Genomic DNA, 8,222 nt, shown 5'->3' with positions numbered 1-8,222 from the left:
CTTTGCCATTCCCTATCACTCCTCCCTGAGAGAGACTTCACCCTGATTCATAAGGAAAAGGGGATGGCATATTCTCTTAGCTACTTCCTGCTAAAAAGGGACCCTGTAGGTTTCAGGATGAAGATCTTCTCTCATTACTCTAAAGGGCCCCTTTATGGGGATTTTATGGAGATTGATTTTGGAATTTAGATGCACTGTTATCAATTGTGCTTAGCCGTACATGTTCATATTGTTACATACAATCATTCCCATAAATTGGTTTTTTAATAAAATTAATTGTCATTGGACTATGCCCACCATTCTCAGTCTTTTGAAGTGCTCCCAGATCCTTCCCATTTGCAACCCTGTGATTATTGTTCATAGTTTAGGAAGGTTGGGGTTTTTGGTTGTTATATGCCTTCAAGTCAACTACAACTAAAAGTAACCATAAGAGCAACACATTGGAACCTTATGCTGTCCTGTGCCATCCTCATAATCTCTATTCTGTTGAAGCCCACTGTGGTGGCCACTGTATAAGTCTATCTTGTAGAGGACTCTCTCCCTTGCCATCAGATCTTCAAAGTTGTAAATCTCTCTCCAATGCCTGATTCCTCCTGAAAATATACCCAAATTAAGTAAGATGAAATTCATCATTCTTGTCTTTGAGGAGCACTCTGGTTGCACTTCATTCATAAACAGACTGGGTTTTTTGCAGTCCATGAGATTTTCAATATTCTTTGCCAGGACCACAATTCAAAGGTATCATTTTTTTCTCCATTCTTTCTTATTCATTATCCAAGTTCCAAATGCTTAGGAAGCAATTGAAAATACCATGGTTTGGATCAGATGCACTTTACCATCTTCACTCCCTAGAACTTTGGAGAGGTCCTTGACAGGAAGGAGATTTCCCCAAAGCAAAAAATTGAAATCGTCAACAGCTTAACTTTATTTAGATCAACAATCAATACCTTTGTAAAGCAGCAGTCAAGAAATCAAAAGATTTTGTTGGAGGATTTAGAAAGGAATACTAAAATAGCAGAAGTTGGGAGGAAGGAAGAGATAGAATCTATGCCTATTTTTATTTTTTTCTACTAGTTTATTTTAAAAATTTGAATAGAAATTAAAACAAATTCTTTCCATTCCCCTCACACATCCACCAATCAAACTGTACAACCCCATGATAAATTCCTCCTTCCCCCTGCACATCCACATCTTTCTGCTTCTAGCCTCTTCGACCCCTCCTTAGATCCTTATACTCATTCTACAATAATGGTTTCATTCAATATTTATCCTTGTGGTACTGAGTTAGTTCACTCAGCATAATGCTCTCCAGTCCCTCCCAAGTTAGGTAATAATTTATAAAGTTATTGTTCCTGCATGCTGCATAGAATTCCACTGTGTGAATGTAACATAATTTTTCAATCCATTCGTTTCTGGTTGGACATGTGGGCTGCTTCCACGTTCTTGCAATGATGAATAATGCTGCTATGAACAGTTATATTCTAAGGGTATATCCCAAGTGGTGGCACAACTGGGTCATTTGGAATTTCTATATTCAGCTTTTTGAGGAAGTGCCAAACTGCCTTCCAGAATGGTTACATCATTTTACAATCCTACCAAGAATGTATAAGAGTTTCTTTCGTGCCATATTCTCTCCAACATCTATTACTTGCTGCCCTGTTAAATTTTGCTACTGTTACCGGAGTGAGATGGTAACCTCAATGTAGTTTTGATTTTCATCTCTCTTATTGCCAGTGATTTGGAGCATTTCTTCATTGTCTGCTTGCCATTTGAATATCTATCTTCCTCTGTGAAAATTCTTTCCATGTCTTCTGCCCATTTTGTAATTGGGTTATCAGTCTTTTTCTTGTGGAGGCCCAGAAGTACTCTGTAAACTTTTGTTATTAGACTCTTGTCTGAGATGGTATTACCAAATGTTTGTTCCCAGTCTGTAGGTTTTCTTTTCACCCACTTGGAAAATGTATTTGATGTGCTCAGAGGTTTAATCTTTAGAAGGTCTCATGCATCAATTTTATAGATTGTGCATTTCTTGTTGTATTTGACAGTCTCTTTATACCTTGAACTAGCTTGATCCCAGTTTGTCTCTTATGAATGTTATGGTTTTGGGCTGTACACCCAGGTCTCTGATTCACCTTGAGTTGATTTTTGCATGTGATGTGATATGTGGATCCTGTGTCAGCTTTCTGCAGGTGGAAGTCCAGTTTTATCAGCACCATTTGTTGAAGAGGTTATAATTTTCTCATTTGATAACTTTGATTTCCTTGTCAAATATCAGTTGACCATAGATAACTGGGTCTATTTCTGGGTTCTCAATTCTGTGTCTTCTTTCATTGTACCAGTACCATGCTCTTTTGTTTACCATTGCTGTGTAGGTAGGTTTTTATGTCAGGGAGTGCTATGTCTCCAACCTCATTTTTGTTTCTCAGAAGTGTTTTGCTTATTCTGGGTCTCTTGTCTTTCCAAATAAATTTGATAATTTCCCTTTCAATCTCCTCAAAAAATAAATTTGGTATCTGGATTGTGATTTATGACTATTTTTAAAAATACATATACATATTTAGTTTCAGAGTAGGAAGAAATATGATAATTATATGGTGTTTAGGAAAAAAGATTCTATTTAATATACATCTAGATTTTATTGTCTCTACTACTTAGTGTATGTTGTTGGGAAAGATCATATTTGTGTCCTCTATGTGTGTGTGTGTGTGTGTGCGCGCCAGATAACCAGAAAGAAAAAAAAAGACTATATAGAACTCATGTTGGTTGGGATAAATTTAGGGCCTAAATTCTACCTTGGAGAGTACTTTTATAAAATACCATCCCTATCTTTTGTCCTATGTACCCTAGAACTGAGACTTTAGGTTATGCACCACAAAAGGTTATTTTGCCCTAGAGATTGTGCAAGTAAAATAATAGGAATCATCTTAAGGTAAGAACTTTTGTGCATTACTATAAAGGTTAGAGTGGTAAGATGAATATTTATGCCAGAATAAAAGACTAACTATCCTGAAAGGCTAGTCTGCAGAAGGTTAATTACTTTAGGATTGTCCTAGGTAAACCACAGTGACCAGCTGTGAAGAAGTAGTTGTGCATATATGTGGTACATTAAAACAGAAATCAAGCTCATGGTATCGTACTTATTCAAAATATAGAATGTCAGCATTGCCACCATTTAATTTTTTTATGACATGTCATCTGACAAGAAAATCACATCCTTTCAGCTTAGTGATGAGCAAGCAATTGAGCCATGTAAATATATTTTCCATATGAACTTTATATTTCTTCACTGTTTCAAATGACCTTGGTTTTGCTGCTCTCAATAGAACCCACATAGATTTCATTTAGAGACAAGAGATATTTTCATATAATAAAGGCTAAATTATATTGTACAAGAATCAATAAATGCCTAAAAGCATATTATCCTCATAAAGAAGTTGTTAAGTATCTGTTATATGTGAGGCTTTAAATATCTGCTCTAAAGTTATTTACAAGATCATTAGGAAGGTCAGACAAAATAACATGATTATGCAAGACAATAAATGGTAAATATATGAATTTGGCTTTACCAATATTTTCACATAATTTTTTCACCTCTGCAATGTACCAAGAAGCATGATAGGTATTATGAGAATAAAACAATAAAAATAGGTCAAGGTTCTTTTATTTTAAGGAGCTTGCAGTCCACTGAGGAAATAGCATAGAGAATTTAAAAGCAAATAACTTAGGAGAACAAGAATATGTGGACTAGCTAGTTAGTTAGTATTATATTTCAAACGTATTTTGTTTTTTTTTTTCTTTGAAAATCTTTGTTTAATATCAGGTTAGAGATCCCATCACATGTGTTGTTCCCCCCCACTCCATGGAGAACAAGTCAAATGGGTAGTACTAGAAGTAGCCAGAATTTGCGGAGCACCATCCCTGTTGCTAAGCACTATATTGGCACTTTTCACTGCTGTTTCAGCCTCCTCTCCCACAAGTGCTACGTGCTTCCCACAATTGCAGTGTAGCCTCTCCAAGGAGCCTTTTAATTGCTTTGAGCGGCACAAAATTTAAGAAGAACGGGACATATTGTACACAGTCTGCTTCTTTCTCAATGATTCTAAAAACTGCCCAAGAGTACAGAATAGTAAATTAAAAATTAAATTGAAAGTATTTTCCCTAAAATCCTGAAAGATATTGAAAGCACATTGGAAGTGAGAGTAATGTAAGCTTTGGACGTGGGTGATCATAAAATATTTCAGTGAGAAAAGAACATGTGAGTTGGACTATGTGTGATGGGTAGAGACATGGGACACATTTCAAAAATAATAGTTGCAAACCTCAAGAAAATGGAAGGAAAATAACAAGTATATATTATAAAACTTTTGAATTTTTAAGTAGTTCTTAAATGGAACCTGATGTTTATGTGCTATTTGACTATGTGCATGCAATTCATTAATTTCTTCATCAATAACTTGAAAATATATCAATCATGTAGTATTTAATGAAAATTTAATAGCATATGTTAGACTGCCAAGAGAATAAACAGGTCTGTCTTGAAAAGAGTGAAACTAGATTACTCTTTGGAGGGAAGAATTTTGAAACTTCGTCTCACTTACTTTGAGCATGCCAGGAGGGCTGTCCTTGGAGAAGGATAACATGTTTGGGAGAAAGATAATATTGGAAGGGTAGCAAGAGAGGAAGACCTTGGGGAAATGTATTGACACAGCCATGGGGGGGGTTGTGTGACACAATGTCAGGTGTGTTCAAGATATGGAGATTGACATAAGATAGGGCAAGGTTCAAAGCTGTTCATGGGGTCAGTAAGAGTCATAGTCAACTTGACAGCACATAACAACAACTACAACAACTTTAAAAAGTTTTAACATTCAAGGATTATTTTTAAAAATAATTTAAATTCTAGGTTACTGATGGCCACCAGGAGAGAAGAAAGGGTATATCAGTGGACACAGCTTTTTACGGCAATAATCTAGTTAGAGAATAATGAATCTTGGTAAGTTATCACACCTAACATTGCATAAAATTTATAGTTATACAATTTGGTAAATATATCCGCATAGTAAAATTGATCTGAATAGTTGATACTTGTCATTACTCAGCAAACAAAGTATGAACATCAATCTTAGATACCTAGATATTCCACTACAATTGGAAATACAACTTTTATTGATACTCTTTAAAGTGTGGGACATATACATGAGAGTCATAGAAAATACAACTAAAAAGAGATAATTGAAGAATTTCAGCAACCCAAGTGCCCAACAATTGATGAATGCCTAATAAAACTCTGGTATGTTCACATAATGGAGTATTATGCATCATTAAAACCTGATCAAGCATTAATAAAATAGTGCACAATGTGGATAAAATAAGAACAAATTACAGTGAGTGGCATAAATCAACCAAAAAAGGACAATAATTACTTTTTTTTAAAAAGCCAAAATAAGCATAAACTCACATCAGTATCAAGTGGAACTGCCTTCCAGCTAACCCTCAACTGAGTTTTCAGAACCTAAGTCACACAGGAGATTGTCTGTCTTTTTTCCCCTTCAGAGTGGCTGGTGGAATCAAACCATTCAGAAAAGAGAGGAACCATCTTGAGTAGATAGTGGAACTCCCAATGAGCAGGTCCCAGTTATTATATGTCCTTGTTATGTGCTGTCAAGTCACTTGCTATTCCTAGTGACCCTGTGTACAACAACTCTGAACCCTGCTCTGTCTTGAGGGAACCTCATTGTCTCTGACAAATTGACCTCAGTTTCCCCAGTCACTGAGTCAACCCACCTCATTTCAGGTCTTCTTCTCTTGCGCTAGCTGACCCTCCACCCTTCCAAGCATTACATCCCTCTCCAAGGACTCGTCCTTCCTTGCAACATGCCAAAAAATATATCAGAAGAAGCTTCAAAATCCTTGCCTCCAAGAAGCAGTCTAGTTTTACCCTATCCAGGATCAACTTGTTTGTTCTCTTAGTAATTTATACTTTATCCCACATTCTTCTCCAGCATCACAAGTCAAACGCTTTGGTTCTTATCATCCTTACTCATTGTCCAGCTCTCTGATGCATAGCGAATAATTGCAAAGACCATACCCTGGATCAAGCACACTTTAGTCTCTAGACTAACATCTTTGCTTTTCAGTAGTCTGAAAAGGACCCTCCCTGGCAGGAGATTTTCCCAGTACAATTAATCTTTTGATTTCCTGAGTATTGGTACCAAGAGTGTTCATTGTGGACCCAAACAAAGTGATGCTGTTAACAATCTTAATTTTTTTTTTTCACCATCATGATGCTGCCCTTTGGTTTAGTGAATCTTCATTTTAGAGAATCTTTCGGAGTGGTGGTGTTTGCTTTTTGGTTTTGGTTGTGGTTTATTTTTCATGTTGCATTTCAGTCTATATTGAAGGCTACAGTCCTTGACATTTTGCAGCAAATGCCTCAGGTCCTCCTCAGTTTCAGCAAGCAAATTTGTGTTATCTGCATAGTGTGGGTTGTTTTGAGTCTCATTCAGTCCTGATGCAACATTCCTCCACATAGTGTTCAGTCTCCCGGATGATCTGTTTTGCATTTAGTTGTTGTTTTTAAGGCCATTGAGTCATAGACGACTCATAGTAACCCTATGAACTCGAGTACTTGTATAACTTTCATCATTTAAGTTCATAGTTTCCTGAGGCAAGCTGTTTTGGAAGTAAATGCCACTCCTGGTTCCAAGCCTGTTTTAATTGAGGAGCTCCACCAAACACTGTCCAAACTGGTGACCAAATGCCTTTTTAAATAGGAGCCAAATAAAATCATTTCACACCCAGTGGAGCATAAACATTTCACACCCAAACCTCACCAGTACCAGAAAACAAACCTCTGTAGAATCCATCAGCTCCAGATAACTTTACAAACTGGATTGCCTCTGTTCTGCATATGAACAAAAATATATGGTGACAGGACACATCCCTGACATACTCCTTTTCTGAATTTTGAACCGTGCAGTATTTCCTTGCTCTGTACTGACAACTGCCTCCTGGTTCATGTATAGATTTAACATAAGCACCATCAAGTGTTCTGGGATTCTCATTCTTTTAAGAGTTAACCAGTTTGTTGTGATCAACACAATCAAATGCCTTTGCCTGGTCAATGAAATACAGATAGACATTCCTCTGGTACTCTCGGCTTTCAGTCAAGATCCATTTAACATCAGCTATAATATTCCTAGTGCCATGGCCTCTTCTAAACTCAGCCTGCACATATGGCAGTTCTCTGATGATGTGTTATCTCAGTAAATTTTTTTATAATTTTCACTGGAATCTTACTTACATGCTATATTAATGATATTGTTCAATAATTTCCATACTCTGTTGGGTCACCTTTTGTTGGAATGGAACAAATATGAATCTCTTTCCGTCAGTTGGCCAGGTAGTTGTTCTCCAGATTTCTTGGCACAACTTGGTGTGTCCAGAACAGTGTCTGTTTGCTGAAATATGTCAATTGGTATTACATCAATTCCTGGGGTCCTGTGTTTTGCTAATTCCTTCAGAATAGTCTGAACTTCCTCCTTCACCACCATTGTTCCTTGGTCATACGTTATTTCATAAAATTCTTCTGTGTCACCCAATTCTTTTTCGTACATTGTGTATACTCCTTCCACCTTCTTTGGTTGCTTCCTTGATCATTCAACATTCTGCCCATACTATCTTTAAGTATTGCAACTCAAATCTTGAATTTGTTCTTCAGTTCCTTCAGCTTAAGAAATGCTGAGAAAGTCCATCCCCTTTGATTTTTTTTACTCCAGCTCTTTGCACATTTAATTATAATACTTTACTTTGTCTTCCCAAGCTGTCCTTTGAAATCTTCTATTCAGCTACTTAATTTCCTGATTTCTTCCCTTTGCTTTGGCTTCTTGGTGCCCTAGTTCTATAATCAGTCTCTTCTGACATCCATCTTGGTCTTTTCTTCCTCCTCTTTGAAATGACTGTTTGTATTCTTCCTGGATTATATTCTTGATATCCTCTCACAGTTAATCTGGTCTTCGCTCATCAGTGTTCAAGGACTGAAATTTGTCCCTGAGATGATTTTTCACTTCAGGTGAGATAGACTTAAAGCCCAACTTTGGTTCTTGTATTTAATTATCAATTTAATTTGGTTCTTGGTTTAATTATTTTTAACTTGGTTACATTTGTCTGTGAGTAGCTGATCATTGTACATTCAGCACATGCATTACTTTTCACAGCTGATA

This window comes from Elephantulus edwardii, unplaced genomic scaffold (assembly GCF_000299155.1).
Source record: "Elephantulus edwardii isolate Elephantulus edwardi_28Jun2011 unplaced genomic scaffold, EleEdw1.0 scaffold00081, whole genome shotgun sequence".
Lineage (NCBI taxonomy): Eukaryota > Metazoa > Chordata > Mammalia > Macroscelidea > Macroscelididae > Elephantulus > Elephantulus edwardii.
This window is presented reverse-complemented; position numbering follows the sequence as displayed.